The sequence below is a fragment of the Styela clava genome, chromosome 2 (assembly GCF_964204865.1).
Source record: "Styela clava chromosome 2, kaStyClav1.hap1.2, whole genome shotgun sequence".
Classification (NCBI taxonomy): Eukaryota; Metazoa; Chordata; class Ascidiacea; order Stolidobranchia; family Styelidae; genus Styela; species Styela clava.
Window position 1 is genome coordinate 25,762,697 of NC_135251.1, and position 20,039 is coordinate 25,782,735.

Genomic DNA, 20,039 nt, shown 5'->3' on the forward strand with positions numbered 1-20,039 from the left:
TTATTTATAAAACATGGAAGTTGGTTGCAAAATGGTAGAGTTCATTTTGACGATCTAGTCGTGATTGTAGCGCCGTTAGGTTAGGGGCTGAGTGGTATAGCGTCGTAGGTCGAAGATAAGTAAGTTGATGGAGGTCGGAAAGTGGGTCGAGGGTGGGAAATTCAAGGCAGAGGCAGTGGATAGAGGAAAGAAAAGTTGAAGGGGATAGGATGTTTGGGGGAAATAGGACAGTGGGTCGAGGATAGGAAGGTTGAGGGAGATAGGGCGGTGGGTCAAGGATAGGAAGGTTGAGAGAGGTGGAGCAGTTGGGCGAGGGAAACAGGGCAGAGGATCGAGAATAGGAAAGTCGAGGGAGATAGGGCAGTGGGTCGAGGATTTGTGTTGGGATGTCTGTATAACTTCACTGGCTCTAAAGTGTAAACCAGAGGTCGGCAAACTTTTGTCGTTTGCGGGCCAAAATTAAAGGTTGCAAGTCATTGGCGGGTAGCACGTATTTTGGAAAGTTAAAAACCAAAGGAATGGCCAATGAATCACATTTTTTCACCCAGAAAGCAGTGCGCGAAGACTGATCCTTTGAATATTTTCAGCGTCATTAAACCATTTGCGCTCAGCATCTACTTTTTTACGTTCTGTTGCCATTTCTCTAATTATAATCAATTATGGGCTCAATAAACGAGTGATTGTGAATTATATACTTGTTAGGTTATAGTATAATTTAGTTTCTCAAAACAAATTTTGCCACGTAAAGAATATATTCGTCCATAAAGCTGTTTTGTTAATATAATTCAGTGAGGCGTCGCGGGCCGAATTCGTGAAATTTCATTTTAAGAACTATTATTATTCTGGGTAAGTTACTATGATAATGATGTTGTTGAGTTTAATGGGCATTTTGACATCGCATTCCCGCGGCAGCAACATTCTGTTTTAGGGCGCCAAAGCATATCGATTGTGCAGATAAATAAATGTTGAGTGTAACCTGTGAAGGATTGTGAGAAGCACATTAACAAAATTGGATGTTCACCTGCTATTTCTTTTTGAGTAGATAATGAGAAAAATTGTTTTAAAAGCTTAATATAAAATGAATCTAAAGCAGCTTCATAATTCTATTTTGACAATGCAGTCTATTACACGTTATTTAAATTTTCAAACATAGATCTGAGCCTAAAGAATTCGTGGTCGCACTTTTCAAAACCAAGGAAACAGCAACATATCGAGGAATTCGTGAGTTCTCAGTTGTTAAACACTATCTGATTTATTAGTTGTAAATTGGAACTATTTCTAAAAATACAGAAGACGCAGATCATAGAGACTCTCGAGTTTCTTCGCACGTCCATGACACAGCAGCTGCGCAAGAAGGTATTGTGTTATTTTCAAAAGGAATTCATCAGGATATCACGGCGATTATATACATGTTCAAAAGCAGCAGATAGTGGTAGCTGAAAAATGAGCTTTTTTCGTGAATACAGCCTTGCGTGGAAGTAAGTATATATGTGAAAATGTGGCATTGGGCCAACGGACGAGATACTAGAATTTTCGATTTATAAAAAAAGTAACTATGCACTGGAATCCATTTTTAGCAAAAAAGCAATATCTGATATCTAATAAACTAAGCAAGTCATTAGTCAACGAGGGCAGTGTTGAAAAATAACATTTTATAATCTGATTGATTCAATATTTCTATATAGTGTGATCAATTACTTCGATTGTTATCACTATGGTTGTAACAAAACCGTTTGTATAATCCATGTGTGTACGGTTACAGTTGAATCTATTGAAAAGGGCGACACGGAGATCACGGTTGCAACCGACTATTCAACATACATCGTTTGTATTGATTGTATTATTTTTGAAGGTAATTTGTTTATGATTTGGAGATGGCAAGAAACGAATTAGCTTTTTATTCATACACAACCGTAGGTATATGAAAACGAGTTAAGCAACTTATTTGTAAATTAACTGTTTCAAGTTACAGCAAATGCGTTAACTGAAATCGAAGTATAACTTTGAAATGTGGTTTTGAGTATTGTGCTGCCGGGGAAATCAGACAAGCGTGACGTGAAATGGTATCGCATTTATTGTTGATTATTTCATACAAATATCAAACATGTCTTATTTCAAATTACAATGTCAATAACATCATAGATAATATCTTGCAGGGATTCAGTGGATCGGAGTCGCAATCGCTTAATTGTGAAAGTGGAAATAAGTTGAGAGCCAACAAACGAAAGTCGAAAACTCGGTAGAAATAACAAAATTCGTCGCAATACCACAAGTAGCCTACAGTAGATGTGTATATATTATAATTTTTTAATATTAGGTAATGCTTTTGTGTTTTGCCCTCTGGCAATAATGAATTTTCAGCCTGTAAAGCATCAGATATAATGTTTAGAATCAGAGGTTGGTGTACGTTACCTTGTATAAAGTGAATTATCGCGGATTCTTTTTGAGCAACGAGGTGGGGTTAATTTTCAAACAAAATTGATATTTTTGTTGTTCTTACTGAATGGATAAGTAGTTAGTTTTAATGTTGGATGAATGAATAAATATTTCGCCCAACCGCCCCTACTATATGACTACACGAGGCCGATCAATTCGCTGTACAATACTTGAATCATACATTTTTCGGTAGGTACTCCTGTAATATGTGAACCAAGATGGCGGACACCGGAACGTAGTATTCGTACCAGATTAGTGTTAGGCCATAATTTCAGGCACAAATACTACGAGAGTCGCTTGGCTAGTCACCGAACTTGGAATAGAACTAAAATAAAGAAAATTGGAATGAAAATATGGCAGGACCCTAACCTGGTACACATATTGCGTTCCGGTGCCCGCAATCTTGGTTCAGGAGTACCCATTTTTTTCTTTCTAATGTCGACAACCTAACCGACAACCGACAACGAAGTGCAGATTGAAGACAATTATATAGATTTAGGTGCCATTCTTGTATCGCCTATTAAAATGTTTCTTTGTTCTCAATTAGTCCAGTGAGATGACAATAGTGATAAAACTTCTACTTCTGCTGTACGTGTGTATGGCGCACGGATACATGTGGGGACCAGAAGACACTGCGTGTGATTTCATGAAGCCGCTTTTACCCCCTTTTGCCAAGGATTTTGCAAATCTTCGATTTATCGAATTGTTGTGAATAAATATAGATTCTTACCGGGATAAAAACTTTACAGTCAGTATTAGTGTTCAATATTCAAAGATAACTCGCTTTTTTAATGCGTATAATGCAATCTCTGCAAACCGACACGGTACCTCATATTTTAATCCTTGAACTCTTTCTAAATTCAAGTACTTCATTATTACTATTGTGATGTAGACGTGTGAGAAGTATGGCGAAATCGCTTTAAAATTTTTTTCTAATGTTTACAGTCTCTAGATAACATTATCAGTCGGTAACTGCTAATTATTTTGTTTTTCCATAGTTCGGATCCAAGGAAAAACTGGCGATGACCGATATACATACCAGGGGGCAATGCTAACGGTGAAGCTTTAAATATTTATTTTAAGAATAGTAGGGTGATAGAATAGAAACATTAGTTTCATTGATAACTCAACAGCCAAGTAAAATTTTGACAAAACCTGCGGTCATCAAGACGGTAAATATTTATAGCCTGATTTCTAGCTGATAAATTTTGATATAGAACGGTTCTTGGTAACAATAAATTTCTTTATGAATTTTCATGTGTGCGAAATATCTGATATCAAAAGAGTTTGAGTATTGTTCATAGTGATATCAAAATGACCTTTTAAAATATGTATAAGTCAAGAGTGTGTAAACTGCGGCCCGCGGACCAAATGCGGCCCGCAAGGAAAAATTGTGCCGACCGCGGAGAAGTGCCGATTTTAAATAGTGTGTTCGCGAAACGAGTTTTTAGTTTAGTTAATCTGGTATGTGCGAGCAATTCTAATCTCTTTGCGGCGCAAAGCCAATACCAGTACTTGACTGCTACTGTCATATTAGCAAAACTAGCTAGCAAAATCCTGTTCCAAAAACAAACAAAAAAATGTTATTAAAACATGTTTCTTATACTGTATTCGTTTAAAGTCGGTGTGATAATAAATTTGAATATCTGTTTTCATTAGAAATCTATGCATTTTAACTCAACATTTCTGCTAGAACCCCTAACAATGCCATAAGATCAATAAAAAAGTTGTGCCTGCAACTACAGTATAAACTCTATCTACAAAATTTATTCGTTTCGTAAATTCCTTTGTAGGTAGAAAGTTCCGTAAGTAGGGACACAGATTACCTGTAAATGCCCTAACGGTCTAAGCCCCTACAAAATGGACATAACATTTGTATAAATCATAATAATGGTTAGAACCCGCAACAAATACATGTTAGACTTAAATTACTGCATAATAAATAAAGAAGGTACATATGGAAATAAGAAAGAACAGAGAAATACCGAATAAAAACACTACGAACGGTATGTTTGTTTATCTTTGGCGTTGGGTAGACTAGGCTACGCTAAACGAAGACCGCAGAGAGTGGGAGGAGGCGGCAAAAGCTGACCGCTGAAAGAGAACGTAATTTTCGATAATGAGCACACACACATGCAATTCAAATTTTTTTATTGTATCATCGTCTTCTCACTAAATTTCGCTTTGCCCGCGGGGAAAAAACGGGTCAATAATTGTAAAATATTTCAAATCAAAACGTGGACGACGGCGCTAGGATATGTGCGCCATATTCGATATTCTTATAAACACGAAAAACGATATTCGAAGGTCGCGATATTCGATTTTTAAATTCGAATTGGACATTGCTTATTCAAGCACTGCATTAAATTTTTCTAAGATAAACAAATATCACTGCACATATTTTTAAGTTTTCGGCCGTTCGTATGTAGAAAATCTTACGATAGCCGTAGCAATATTTTTACGATAAAAATTATCGTAATTCGGACTTTTCGTATCCAGAGCCTTTCGTAGGTAGAGTTTCTAGGTGCGGCCCGCGGCTTCACCCAGTAACTTGTACCTGGCTCTCCTGTAATAAAGGTTGCACACCCCTGGTATAAGTGTATAATCAGTTTCTAAATTAATACAGTTTCTGTATATGCATGGTTCAATGTTGATTTTTTGTCTGCGGTAATAAAGACGGTAAATATTTTTAGCTTGATTTATAGTTGATAACTTTTGGTATAGAACAGTTCTTAGTAACAATATATTTGTTTATAAATTTTCTTGTTTGCGGAAAATCTGATATCACAACAGGTCGAGTACTGCTGAGAGTGTATAGCCAGTTTCTAAATGAGTAGGCAGATTCTGTATGCACGGTTCAATGTTGATTTTTCGTAAAACTTGCATAGTTTTTGCAATACAAATTTAATATGTGTCAGTTCAAGGAACAGTATACCAAATTTGAAAAAATAAAAGAAAAAATTCATATTGAATAAAATATATATATATATATATACATTGAACATGACAGGTACTGACAGCGCCGGATTAGCCTTTAAACAATATAAGCACGTGCTTAGGGCATCAAGCAAGGAGGGGCATCACAGAACTTTTAGAGCAGAATTTTATATAGTTTATCGGTATTTATTAAAATATTACGAGTTCAACAGACGACTCAAACTTCAAAATGTTCGCTTATTTTTTGTCTTCAAGTATCATATTAACCTTCTTTACTAAAAAGAAACCATGAAACTTATTTATTGGACAAGAAATGAGCCTATGAGTCGTTTTCTCAAAATGTTGTGGTTTTTGCTTTCTAGTATTTACCTTGTTGTCGCATTTTTATTTTGAAAAATTTCTATTCTCTTCAACAATTTGACCAATAAACTATTTACACTATGTGGCGGTTCCACGATCGCATTTCAACGATATATTGGTCAGCAAAGTCGGGAGTTTCTTGATAAGGTAGACCAGGGTGGTCCAAACTCTGTCATGCTGATACATTCCGTGCGGCTCACAGAACAATTTTAGCGTATATTTGTATCTAATGGAGTAACGTTTTTGAGTTTTTTTAGATGGGGTTGGTATCCCGAAATTCCAACCCCTTTTCTAACGCTTTGTGCCTTTATTTTAGTAAAAACACTCGCGTCGGCCATGTGACAGTAGTGACGAAACGCAGAGCCGACTTAACGCCGCGTAATCCAGTTTTTTTTAGCTAGGTCCCGAAAACCAACGTAGTCTGACTTGGTTGGTATTTGACGATGTCTTATTTTATTTTAAAAAAAGAATTTTCATCGGCCTTACATATCAAAGCACTGTCTATAGGTTTGAGTTATGGAATGTAAAGCCATTTGCTTGCGAGGTCGAAACCATATGAAAAGGTAGAAATCGAGCGATTAAAGAATTGTTGCGAGTCTTAAGTAAATATAAAATAAGCCGTGCCAGAATGTCGAAATGAAACGTTTGTTGTTGCAGAAATTCATCAAAATTATAAGATAATCCAAAGAAATTATTTTAAAGTGCATAAGGAAGTGAGAACAGGTACGAAGTTATAAGTCGCACAAGGTATTCCGGGTCAGGGCGTAGATTGAGTTTTTCTTGAAAGAATATTGTGAATAAACAGACAAACATATGGGTTTATAAATGATTTTAAGTTAGAGATAGAAGGCTCTGCTGCCAAATACACATTGTTCGACTGAATTTGTTATTTAAATCATTTTGTTCACCTTAATGCTTATTACAAATAATTTTATTGTTCGATTCGGAATCCGAGTTTAATTTTTATTTTCAAACCATTTTCAATTTACCCGAATTCAGATTTTTGAGTATAAGTCTATTAAAAGCCAAACCTTTTCAAAGATTTGTGTCTTTATGTGTTTTAATGAATAATTAGGATTATGATATACTGGTACACAGCAGGTGAAGTTTAAATATGTTTTGACATATACATATATACTAATTAAATTGTTACTTATGCAGAGTTTATATCTAGAGTACTAACATATGAAAAATACCTAATCGGTACCTTCAACACTTTACCGTTTATGTCTACCGCCTTTTGATAGTAGCTGAGTAGTGAATAATAATCACCTTATGTTATGACTATACCTAACATTTCCTTAAACTCGACAACGTAGTATATATACAGTATAATAGCAAATAACTTTGAAAAGTTCGCGAATAAAAGAAAATGATATTGTTTTAGAAGATAAAATGTGTTGTAACTTCATATATTTTGATTATTGAAATTCACCTATAATTTAAAAACCACGTAAATGCAAATTATAGAGAAATTTGTGGTTGTATAAAAAAGTGTGTCATCAGCATTTATCTGATGCATACAGCATTGAGTGATGGAAGATGTTCATTTATATACCCGTTCTTAGTGGTACTTTAGGACACAGAGAGCAGTTTAGAATTAGGCTGTACATCAATACGTCTAATTACTATAATATGTTAAAATGGAATCTATAACATCTATACAACAACAAACCACCCATGTGGTCTCCAATCGTAATGGTAGTATACATTCAAAAACCGGAAGCTTTAGAAAAAGACGACTTCAAAGACAGAAAATGTCGTTCAAAGAAGAACCGGAATCCGAAAGTCAAAACTTTTCATTCTTTCTGCTATATATAAAGAACGAAACGCAACTGGAAGACATGGATACCAAACGGAATTATATGGCCATGGAAGGTTAGATGTTTCGCAAACAATTTTCTCTTATTCGAATATATCTGGCCTTACTTTGTTTTAACGTCACATCTCAATATCCAAAAACGCCTAAAATTTTTCCTGGTTTAAGTCTAGTATGAATAAGTATGTTTGTTCAAAATTCGAAAGATATTACAGATAATCATCCCTAGTGTCGTCATTAAAATTATTTTGTCATCAATGTAACAATTGTTCATACACTGGTACAAATATCTAAGAAAATATTGATATTCTAAACCTCACCTATATATAAATGGATATGCAACGGGTAATAACGGATGACCACCATAAAACGGGTCTAAACTAGAGATGTACCGATACCACTTTTGTCACCGATATTTCAGATTGAAAAAAAGATATATCACATAAGAAATTGATGTTTGGTATCCGAATGCATTAACTGATTCGGATGCATTGTACACTGACGCTAGTAATCTCGGTGTCCAATTAGAAAACTCATATGCCGAGATGTCCAATTCCAATTTATTATTAATATCGCGACCTTCGAATATCGTTTTTTGTGTTTAAAAGAATATCGAATATATGCAAATATTTTATTTTGTGTTTAATCGTGATCGTCGCGACAATTACAGCCAAAATTAAAGGATATCAATCAGTGCCGACTAGAAATACCTATACCACGTATGATACTAGGCGGCCACATCAATAAATCTATAAAGAAATTGTGTATTTGAACAAAATTAAAATTACTATAATCACAATATTTAATACCTGTGTAGAGTGATAATTGCGTCGGAATTTAGCCTAACGATGTCCATGGACTGAATGACACTCGCGCTTGACGATAAACAGAATTTATAACTGTGCCAAACAGTGCATGTCTTGTAAAAAGGACTTCGATTCCACTGTATGATTTAAAACTGAGCGCCTAGTTGCTCTCTTTTCTGTGTCGTGTTGATATATTTCTTCATAATTAATATGTAATATGTATTAAAAATGTCAATATAAAAAGTTGGCAGCAAAAAAAAAGTCAAATTAGATGAGCTGGTTCTGCTAGAAATATTTAAAAACAGGCGAATCATATTCTCGTTACCACTTGCGGGGGTGTAGACATGCATGGCTCATAGTTCCCGATCTGTCTGGACAAAAAAATAAATTAAAAAGTAATATTTTAACTTACCTTTTAAAACATTCTGGATCATATCTAAAAGGTTAATATATCGGAAATATCGGTATTAATTCAGCCGATACCGATACATGACCGATACCGAAAAAATAGCCGATATTGCCGATACCGATACCCGATACCGATACATCGACTCTAAACTGGTAGAGGAATCGATTAGGTAATAGATTAGATTTTATAGCACCATACGTACAAGCGAGCAATGTGCTATTTTTGAAAATAAATAAAAGCCACTCTATAATCGGCCCATCGGTATTTGAGAAAAATCAAGATGGATAGATTTCAATCATCGAACTGTTATATTTTCTCTTCAAAAAAACATGAATCATAGACAAAGCGCCCACTAATTTGGCGACTGTATACGGACTCGACTCGAATTTGCAAAATACAATGCAATACTAGTTGTCGAAAAGTTTGGATCGATAGATGCATTATCAATGAATAACGACAAGTTGAGGGGAAAGGCTATTCACTCTCCATTTAACTCGATATTTTGTATTATAAATTAGGCAAATTACTGACTGGAACTTAATGATGAGAGACTTGATATTGAAGTTAATCATGAGCTACAACGTTTTGTTTGGGTACACCTGGTGATAAAAAATTTAGTTTGGCGGGACTAATGCATAGTGGGGTAAATGTAGATTTTATTCAGCGAATAAGAAATTCTTACACACATCTTACTACCAAAATGCTTTGAAAAACGTCTGTTAAGTGTCCCACTGTACCCCACTTGTGGGGCACATTCGGTCAGACCCTGGGGCACAGTGGGTCAGTCTGTCAAAATTCAACGAAGTGAGCCCTTAAAAATAAGCAATTAATCTGCATAATCGTCTAACGAACAGGGAGACTTCGAATTTGAAGATTTAATATTTTTGAAATCAATGTTCAACTGAAATAGTTCAAATATTTTGACAAAAAAATTCGCAAACAAATTTGAATATTTCCTTCCTCGAATCTAAATCTGAAAATATTATTGAAAAAATGAAAAATATCAGACGGTGGTTTGTCATGTTGGAAAAGCTAAGGTAGAAAAAAAAACTGGAACCGTGAAATTTTAGTTTCAACCTCCCAAAACCAATTTCACCTCATAACTTGCGCCGCTCTACCCGTCCGTTGTCGCGGATATAGTATCAGCGCGAGAGCTGATTTTCCACTGTGCCCCATGTCCCAACGTGCCCCATCTTCCCCTGCAATATTGGTTATATTCACACTCAAATTTATTTATTAGCACATTTGATCTGTTTCTGGAACTAAGCAAAAGCATGTTCCGGCCACGGAAATGGGATGATTAAATGTCCTTCAAACTAAAAAATCTTATTTTCACGGTGACTCACTCCGAATAATAGTAATTTGTAAAATGAAACTTCACAGCACCTATTGGATCAATTGTAAAATTTTTATTATTTAAAAATGGATTTTCTCTTGTATCGACCTCCAACAACAGGTTCTACGGAACGCCAAATATAATCGTAATCGTTAACTACGGTGTTGCATTTGTTTAACGTCTAAAACAAGAACGCGTTCATTCCAATAACGGGTTCGCACGAACCCGCTGAATCGTATCACAAATTTTAATTGCAATTATGTTTTCGGGTTTCCACAAGATATATTGCTTCGAGGTCCCACTTTACAAAACTTGGTTCCAAAATCACAACTGAAAGAATATTATTTTAGATATTTCAATATGCTTTGTATAAATAAAAAAAAGCGTAATATTATGACGGTATACAATTGGCACGGATATAAGTTAAAGGAAAACTCAGTCACGCCGTGAAAAATTTTGTTTCATTCCTGAAGCTAATTTTATTTTAACTATAATATATGAGTTTACTCATTTCCTCGGACTAAATTAATTCATAACGATGTCAATCACTTTCGAGATAAAAGCTGTCAATGTTCATATATCTCAAGTTTAGTAACGTTTCATGTCAGACATCTTTTTATATAAAATATATTGTTGACATATCATTAAAAGTTGTATATTTATATATGGGTCGTAAAAACAATTCCTCGCATAATTTGATGAAAGATATTACAAGGTCTGGTTCAGATTATAATCAAAGGGGTGAAGAGCCTTTTTTAAGCCAAATAGAACAATGATTGCAAATTAGAGCATTTCTTGAACTATTCACTTAATTGCCGCTGTATGGAGTATCGTTACAACATTTGCGTTGGCGTTCCCAGTACTGTTATTAAGCCTAATGACCAATATCCAAAGTTGTAAATATGACTGGTCTCAAACTTGTTTCGGGATGCGTCATTTTTTTCACCAATGAAGTGTTGAGTCACATTGACTTAAAACTTCGATGGTTAACAGCAGCAGCAGTTATGGCAACGATTTTTAAATAAATCCATTTTTCTCAATTTGTTCCTGATTCTTACAGGACTCGATATTTAACCTAGAACTTTGCTGTTTACTTATAGTAAGACACTTTCTAGTTTATTTTGCACACTTTTCCTCAGTGTTCCTCAAAAATCCCTCATTTCTTGAAAACTTAGCCGACCTTTCGTAAACCAAAAGTCCTGGATAATTAAATAGAATCAAATTCTCGAAAATAAATTTTCCGTGGTAACCTACCTTCAAAATAGATAGTAAATATGGAAAGTATTCTAAACAAAGTTTATCAAACGAACAATAAAATCAATGACCCAAAAGTATTTACGGTAGGTATGTTTCGGATTGTGACATAACGAATCACTGATAATATGTAAAGCATTAATAAGCGTTCCTGCGGCATTGCGACAAATTTTGTTACTTCGTCCGAGGGCTCGACTTTCATTTGATCGCTTTCAACTTATTCCCACTTCCACAATGAAGCGATCGCATAAGACCATACAAAAGTTAAAAACAATGCGTTCCAGGCCTGCCGAAATCTACGTTACTATTCTAAAAGAAACATTCTATCATAGCCTATGTCTGAATATTTATTTGCTACATTGTTCTATAATAAAATGAGTAGATAATTATAAGTCATAAGAACCGTCAGATAATGTAATATTTGCGTCGTTGCATTATTTCATTGAGAAGCACTCATAACATCTGAGCATTGAGAATTATTTAGACGTGATGTCGTTCAAATCAATTAAAGTATTCCCAATGTCATAAAGGTATTTTGCCGATGGATATGGTGTTGGTGTGTACACTTCGATCCACTGAATCCCTGCGAGATGTTGACTATGTCATTATTAACATTGTATTTTCAAATAAGCTATAGGATCGGCCTGGTAATAAAGTGGTGCCCTGTGTCATAATTTGGGATTATGGCTAAATTAAATGCATTTTGGGGGGTCAATAATATTTTATAGTGGTCTGCATGTGAACAAAACCAATTTCAAAACTCAAAATGTTTGAGTTTAAATTATCCATGCTTGATCCGAGTGTTCTTAATTACGGTGACGTACCTGTGTCATAATTTGAGATTATGGCTAAATTAAATGTATTTTGGGGTCAATAGTATGCATAGTGGTCTGCATGTGAACAAAACCAATTTCAAAACTCAAAATGTTTGAGTTTAAATCATCCATGCTTGATCCGAGTGTTCTTAATTACGGTGACGTCATCATATTTTTTTTAATGTATAATTTTTATTTTGATACAAGATCAATTTTATTTGTATGAATATTTCAAAGCTTAAAAATAAACAAAGAATCTGTTGTTAGTTGAAAACGAAGTAATTTGAACGCGCGAGCAACGTTCTCCGGCTCATAATAAATAAACAAACAAAGATACCAGACAGCACGCGATCAAATGCTCTTCGATAAAACGAATATCACTTCACTTCAAAATCAAATCCCACTCTTGTTTTATTTTGAAGGTGACGTAAAGCTCGTCCAAAAGAAAACTCTTTCTCTAGCATATCAATCACGTGTTGACCAAGCGTTAAAAGTGAGAAACTTTATCTCGAAATTTTTTGAAATTTCTCTCTTCTTACCGGCATATGGTCGAACGCATTTGCGCTACGTAATTCGGGCGCGTTTTAGTGGAAAGCGACGAAATTAAGCTTTTTAAAGATATATTGGGAAATGTACTAGCGTGTTTGATTAACTATTTATGTCATATTATAAAAGGGGTATAAAAAGTCGATTGGGACCAACGTATATAAAGGGTACCATATGGCGAACCACGGCCTCTCGTCCGGTTTCCATTCCATGTCGGGTATGTGATTAGTTAGTTATTTGTCTTCGGTACCATGGACTTGCTGGTGGAGGAAGGCGTATCCGATCAGCGGTTACGTGAATCACCCTACGGTGGCGAGGAGTCCAGCAATCCTTTCGCACATAACTATCCCCGCATGGTATTCGAACCTGCGAACCCATACAGAGTAATTAGAGATGCGTTGGCGAGCGTATTCCCAAAGCTTAGGACGATTAGTAACTCACCCATAATAATAATATTTCTTAAAATTTTGCACTGCCTTCGAGGTCATTTTGTGATAATTTTTATCACCTGACAACTTTCGAAAATACTTCATTTGATGATTTGAACGAAAGATACCAATCTGAAGATGGAGTCTATTATGGAGTATTGTTGCCACATTTGTGCTGGTGCTCCCTGTACTGTTATTAACCTTCATGACCAATATCAAATGAGTTATTAATATGATTGGTCTCAAACTTATTTCGAGGTGCATCATCTTTTTCACCATTGAAGTGTGGCCTCATAAGCTCATAACATAGATCAGGGTTGTCCAACCATTATGGACGAAGAGCCACATTTAGTTTACGAATGATTGCGCGGTCCACTTGACATGGTAGTTATATTCTAGTTTCACCGACTACAGATAAAAGGAAAAACAAACAAAGCACCTAAATTATTAGAACAATGAAAATACGAAGATACAGTAAAGTTAAAAGTTTTAACCACACATAAATATTTATGGGAAGTATGGCACTGCGTTTATCCAACAAGTTTGTCAATCATAGGTGCAATGGACGATGTAGAAATGCGGAACGGATTTTTCACGAGGCTGTCAGAAATTAGTCTTACGGAGGATTTTCCTTGGTTCATCCTTGAAAAAAAATTGCTCGTAGAAGTGAATGCTGTCAAATATTGAGGTCATGAAACTGCTTCTTCTAGCTTCACAGAAAAAAAATACAGGAAAACAGATTGAAATACATGGCAGACGATAAAAATAAATTCAAACATGTCTCACTAGCAATAACGACCATAAATGGACATAAAAGAAGCTTTCGATAGCTAGGTGGTGCTTCTCGTGCGTTTGAACGACATTTTTTATTAGAAGTTTCAATAAAGGCTCAGATTTGTGAAGGACATTGCGATTCGAATAATACCACGCGGGCCACTGGGTTTGACGACTCTAACATAGATGGTCAACGGCAGCAGCCAGAGCAGCTTTATTGAATTTATTCATTTTTTCCCCGATTACTATGGGACCCTATACTTCACCTAGACCTCGACCATTGCTGTTTAAATATAGCAAGGCACTTTCTAGTTCATTTCGCACACTTTTCCTTCAGTGTTCCTTAAAATGGCATTACTTGGAAACTTGATCGACTTTATGTAATCCAAAATTCCTAGATAATTGAATAGAATCAAATTCTTTGAAATATGGAAAGTAGGCTATTCTAAACGTCCTGTCACTTGGACCCCCAAATAAAAGTCTTCATGCAATAACTTCTGGCATTCTGAACATCTTACAATCTCGCATCACACTGAATATGATGTGAGCATGTAGGCAGCGCACGATGCAATCTCCAAGGGCGGTACATTTACGTTGGAAGTAACTTTACTATGTACACAGCTTACAAGCCAAAAAGAAACCCCAAACTAATTACACAATCAGCATTTCAGTACCCACTCTCCTACCAAAACGTACTTCACATCTATGATATATATTGTAATATGCGTCCTTACGTGAATTACTTTCTCTCTTTTCTCTCCACCTACCTACGCGAAGAGAAGCTTCAATCAAATATAGAAAATAATGGTACCTTACGACGACATATATATAACTTGAATCAAAGTTTGGGATCGGACTCTGCTTCCAGCGTCATCTAAGATCAGCTCGGTTCATTGAAGTGGCTGTAATCGATTTCTGCTGATTCAAACCCTATAAATAATGCCATGAAAACTAAGCCGATTTTATGTAAATGTTAATTTTTCTTTACCGTTTAAATAGACAAAAATACAGATAGAGAGAGCTGATAGAAAATAAAGAAAGTATATTATGCACTGTGTAAAACGATTGGTGACTCAAAGGCAAGTGGGCTCAATAGAGTCCCTGGTGTATCATAGCTAGTAAAAGCAGGAAAAAGGGTTTTAATAAATTTATTTGCCACAGGTCTCGTGTCTCAGCGTTCCACTTTTGTTTGATAGAATTCCACTCATCTCTAGTTCCACAGAGAAACAAATTGGTCAGATTGAACGAGAATGAAAAACAACTTTTTTCTCTGAAATATGCAGAAGTCTTCGTTTTTATTCTAAAAAAGTATTTATTATTTATTCAATTTTGAGAGAGCAATGTCCGAAGATGGGTACGAATGTACAATGACTAACAATGACACAGTACCCGTAGCTCACGGTGTCTAAAAATGCCGTTTTCTAATTTGTGCCATTTTAGGGCATTTGTCTCACATTTACCAAATTCCCACTATTCCAACTGAACTGTTACCATATAGATTATAGAATATATATATATATATATATATATATATATCTTGGAGCAAATGATTACGGTATTCACATGAGATGACAATCATACAATTGGGACACGAATTATTTTGACGCGTAACTCACCACAAAGTTCGTTATCTAATCATTCAACATTTTCAATTCCAAATAGCAAATCAAGTCTCAACGCGAAGCAATCCACATCGGTGGTATCGATAAGAATATGTAATGAAGTTGCCTTGACTGAGGCTGCTTCTGTTGACCACACCCAAATTTTTGACCGATGACCCTCAATGATTTTGCTCTCGATGTCTTTGTTACAGTGTATATGAAATAAGTTAAACGAAGTCACACTTTATTGATTTGAAAGATGATGCACTCCGAATAAATTTTGACCAATAATATTCATAACCACTGCGATTCATTGATTTGTTCAAAGTGGATTTCTTATATATATATCCTCTCCTTATTCGGGTACAAGGGGGAGAAAAAGGTCCGGCACTACTTTGACAATGATTTGAACCACACTTTGTGATATCTCTCACCAATTCATGCTACGAATTGTTTTTTTGCAATACATATAAAACTTTTGATATGTCAAGAGTATGTATTTCACACAAATATTTACTTAACTCAATTCCAGATATATATATGAACTTACTTTGAAAGCTTTATTGGCTTTATCACAAATTTTAATAAACTCGTGATGAATTAGCTTTAGTTGAACAAATGAGCAAACATATATATGCTTGAAGTAAAATTAGCATTAGAAATGCAACAGAATTTTCCACGGCGTAACTATAGGTTTTATATCCGTGCCAATTGCCTACCGCCATAATAATGAAAAGATGCCGAATTTCGTTTTACTGCATGGTTTCGTTTAATTTTATGAACATTTCTCTTTTCTGGGTATTTATTTCAAAGCATAATAAAACAGTCAAATAATATTCTTGCAGTAAGGATTTTGAAACGTAGTATCATATAATATGATGGAATGAAGAATGTCGTGATCGATATTCCTTACTGTAACTTTTCTAAAATTTTGATTTCGAAAGTCATTAATTTCAGAGTGATTTTTATTTTCTGAATTATATTCTGCCGTTTTTTTTGCGAAAACCTAAAGCTTTGCAACTGTAAAGTACACCTAGAAATGTGCAGATATATAACAGTACATGGAAGAGAATTGTAAACAAAGCTGTAGAAATCATGTAGTATCTCTGAAAACGTCATTTTCTATCCCGTCTGATATCTACATGGAATGACTTACATCTGACGATATAATTCTGAAAATCTTGCTGGAAAAAGGTTGTTTAAACTGCATTATGTTGACATGCATCCTATTTCTAACAGCGTGCATTACTGTGGTTATAGATGTCCATAGCCATCCAACCTCGTTCATTTATTACAAATGTGGTTTGACACCAAATGAGAATGTAGACTGGTCTCAAGCAAGTATTTATGAACGTATTTGATGTATGAAGTATACATGCTAAACTAATGGAATACTTCAATAAGTAATTATGAGAACGCTTGCCCTTCGAAATGGGGTACGGCAATTTTGGGTAACTCTTTAATACCCAATTGCAAATAAGATCAAATTATATTTAACTTTTCTTGATAGATACCTTCTTCAGTCTGATATCTGGCATCTAAATCTCCAGATGGAATGTTTTCGAGAGTAGTCAATTGTCAAGCTATAAAAAATATCACAAATGACCTCCAAGTCATTTCGACCCGGCGTACTGGTATCTAAGATTACACCACAATTTTCAGATTGGTTCAACGTTTCTTTCCTACAAAAACTCTTTGCAATTCCGAGGATTTTTTCGTTAAATATGTCATTCAAGAAAAGAACTTGGTCTGATGACTATTTGAAGTATGGCTTTACCTGCTCAACTGAACGTGACTCCAATGCGAGAATGGCGAGTGAGAATTGCCCCTTTTGAATCGAAGCCACGTATCTCTCAATTGGTTACCGAAAAACAGCAGCAGAAGTATCACTAATAAATCTAATGAATAATTGAAGTTTACTGTTTGTTGCAATTTATTCTGCTACAACCAATGGAGCAATCAGTTTTTCAGATCCGATAGTAAATAAAGCAAGTATTCCAAACATTGTCAATCAAACAAACAGTGAAATTGGTGAATATTTTTTGTTATGCGTCTGAATATTTATTTGCTATAACTTTCTATAATAGGATGAGTGGATATAATATGAGTCAAACAATCCAATTTTCGGCAGTGGCATTGAGAAAAATTTAGAGGCGATGTCACATTCGAATCAATCAAAGTATTTCTGACGCCAAGAAGATCTTCCGCTGTTGGATATGGTGTTGGTGTAAACACTCCGATCCATCGAATCCCTGAAAAATTTGAGACTTTGTTGTAATAAACGTTGTATTATGAAAATATTTACTGTAGTGAATATTAGTAAGAACTGATCAAAACTAAGTACACCAAGGTATCCGTTTTGGTATCAAATTTCACACAATTTGGATTTTATTTCATTTTATTAGATTTTGACATCTGTTATTTTGTGCGTGACTGATTGCGCTGGAAACACAATGCTACTATGTTTTTTTTGTCTCATTTAACGCATTTGATGTTTCCCGAAACGGGGACTTAAAGTATAAGATTTCTACTCATGTTTACTTTCACGCAAAGTAAAAACTAATTTGTTCCCTGCAATTGTTACACTCCAAAGATTACCTTCAAATTTATAACAATCAACAGCAAGAATATTTGTTAAATAATCTGATGCAAATAAGATCTTTGTGTTGCTATTCACATGAGATTCAACTGTAAGGATAAACACATAAGTTATACAAATGTTTGTGTTACAAGTGGTCACAATAGAAAGTAATGTTCAAATATTAAATAAATCAGATCATAAATTAGGATTTTCATTAGATTTCTTTCGTTTACTATTGGGTTACTTGGTATATTTTATACAACAGTATCGCATACCGCCTTTTTGTTATGGTGATAGATTGCAACAGTGCTTAGTTTGTTTTATTAAAAAGGCATAAGTTTCGGTATTTTGTCAGATCTATGACTTTCCATTTTTTAAAACTTTTCCTTAAAGTTGCTAAGCTATTATATGATATCACAAAAACTGTGTTGACGTGTGTTGAAGATTTTTCTCCAAGATATATTATCGCATGATGTTTGCAAATTCTCCTTGTAGAACTTAGGTTCATTTGTGCATATACTGTGTCCATGTCTATTTGATTTCGATTGAAAAAGCCTTGGCATCGAAATTTCTTAGACCTTTTCTGAAAAAGTTCATACGCGCAAATCTAAATTCTTCCAACCAAGAGTTAGTTATCGTAAAATTACATTCTCACGTAAGTTCGTTTTGGCAAGTGAGCAAACGTTCGTTGTTGCAAAACTATATTGGCGAAAAAATACGGGTTGACAGTAGCTTTATTTTAGGAAATGTAATTCGTGCTCGCGAAACCATATTCTCGCTTTTCGCATAAAGCTATATTTTCAAAATTTTGCAGCTACATTTGCCCACGGCCTGCGAACCTGAATTTCGCGAGCCTATCAGAATGCATTGTGATAAATATTAGTTGTGCAGGCGAATCCTTTTCTTATCGGAGTTGGGTCGATAACACAGACACAATTGTGTGACATGTGAATAGAGTACATGCATCTAAAATACATTGACTGTTTATGTAAATCATTCGAATGACTCTCTCTCTCTATATATACATATACATATGCTTTATTTTGCTGCAGTTGGGCCACTCGTTTTCTGTGGCATATAATGAGCTACTCGCAGCGTTATTTTTAACGGTTTTTAATAAAAAATGGTATGACAAAATGTTACGCAAGTAATACAGTTCGTTTAATATAGTCGAGTTGGTGCCCAATCGTGGCCGGAGTGGTTTCAATTACATATTTGACCTTTGACCCCCAAATAAATAAAAATTGTTGTGTTGAAGCTGTACTGAAAATTCTAGTATTCTCGAATATATTTCAATAAAACACAACTGAAAATAATATTATAATCAAAATTCATTGAATAATTTTCGAGAAAATAGGGTTCAACATTTTTTTATTCATCGTTTTTTGGTCATAACTTTTGATATAATTAAAACAAACCGAAAATGTTGTTACCATTCAATTGGTATTTGAGAGACGATATATTACTTAATGATTGGATAGCTAAAAAAATTAAAAATTTTGAAATTTGCAAATAAATGGGGTTAAGAAACTACTTATTATCGCATATCGAATTAAGTTACTATAGGGTTTCATTGATTATAATTTGATTTTCCGCCTTTGATGTTCGATTTTTTGTTGTATTAAAATATATTTGATTATAACAAGTGTATTGCACGTGCTTTCTATCAACTTCAGGCAAAAAACTCAAAATATCGCTTCAAGATGGATGGTGATGTTATCAAAAACGCAATTTTCGCCGTAATCATTAGGTTTTCTAGCGATAATATAATGTATTAGCAATTAAAAGTATTTATATGAGCAAGTTAAAACTAAACCTAGTATCTTGGTATTTCACATCATTAAATCGAACCTTCACCTGATTAATTAACCATTTTTTAAAGAAATATAGTTCCGTATTTATTCGCAAATACGCCGAGTTTAAAACTCAAAAAAAAA

At 34.7% G+C, this 20,039-nt stretch overlaps 1 long non-coding RNA gene across 1 annotated transcript; it reads left to right on the top strand.

The window, feature by feature from the left end:
* The first annotated feature begins 1,181 nt into the window (after positions 1-1,181).
* Positions 1,182-17,323, top strand: LOC144419995 (uncharacterized). The gene is made up of 4 exons (XR_013474423.1): positions 1,182-1,478; positions 1,763-1,852; positions 3,435-3,493; positions 17,184-17,323. It is a non-coding gene; the product is annotated as an uncharacterized LOC144419995 (long non-coding RNA).
* The last annotated feature ends 2,716 nt before the right edge of the window (positions 17,324-20,039 follow it).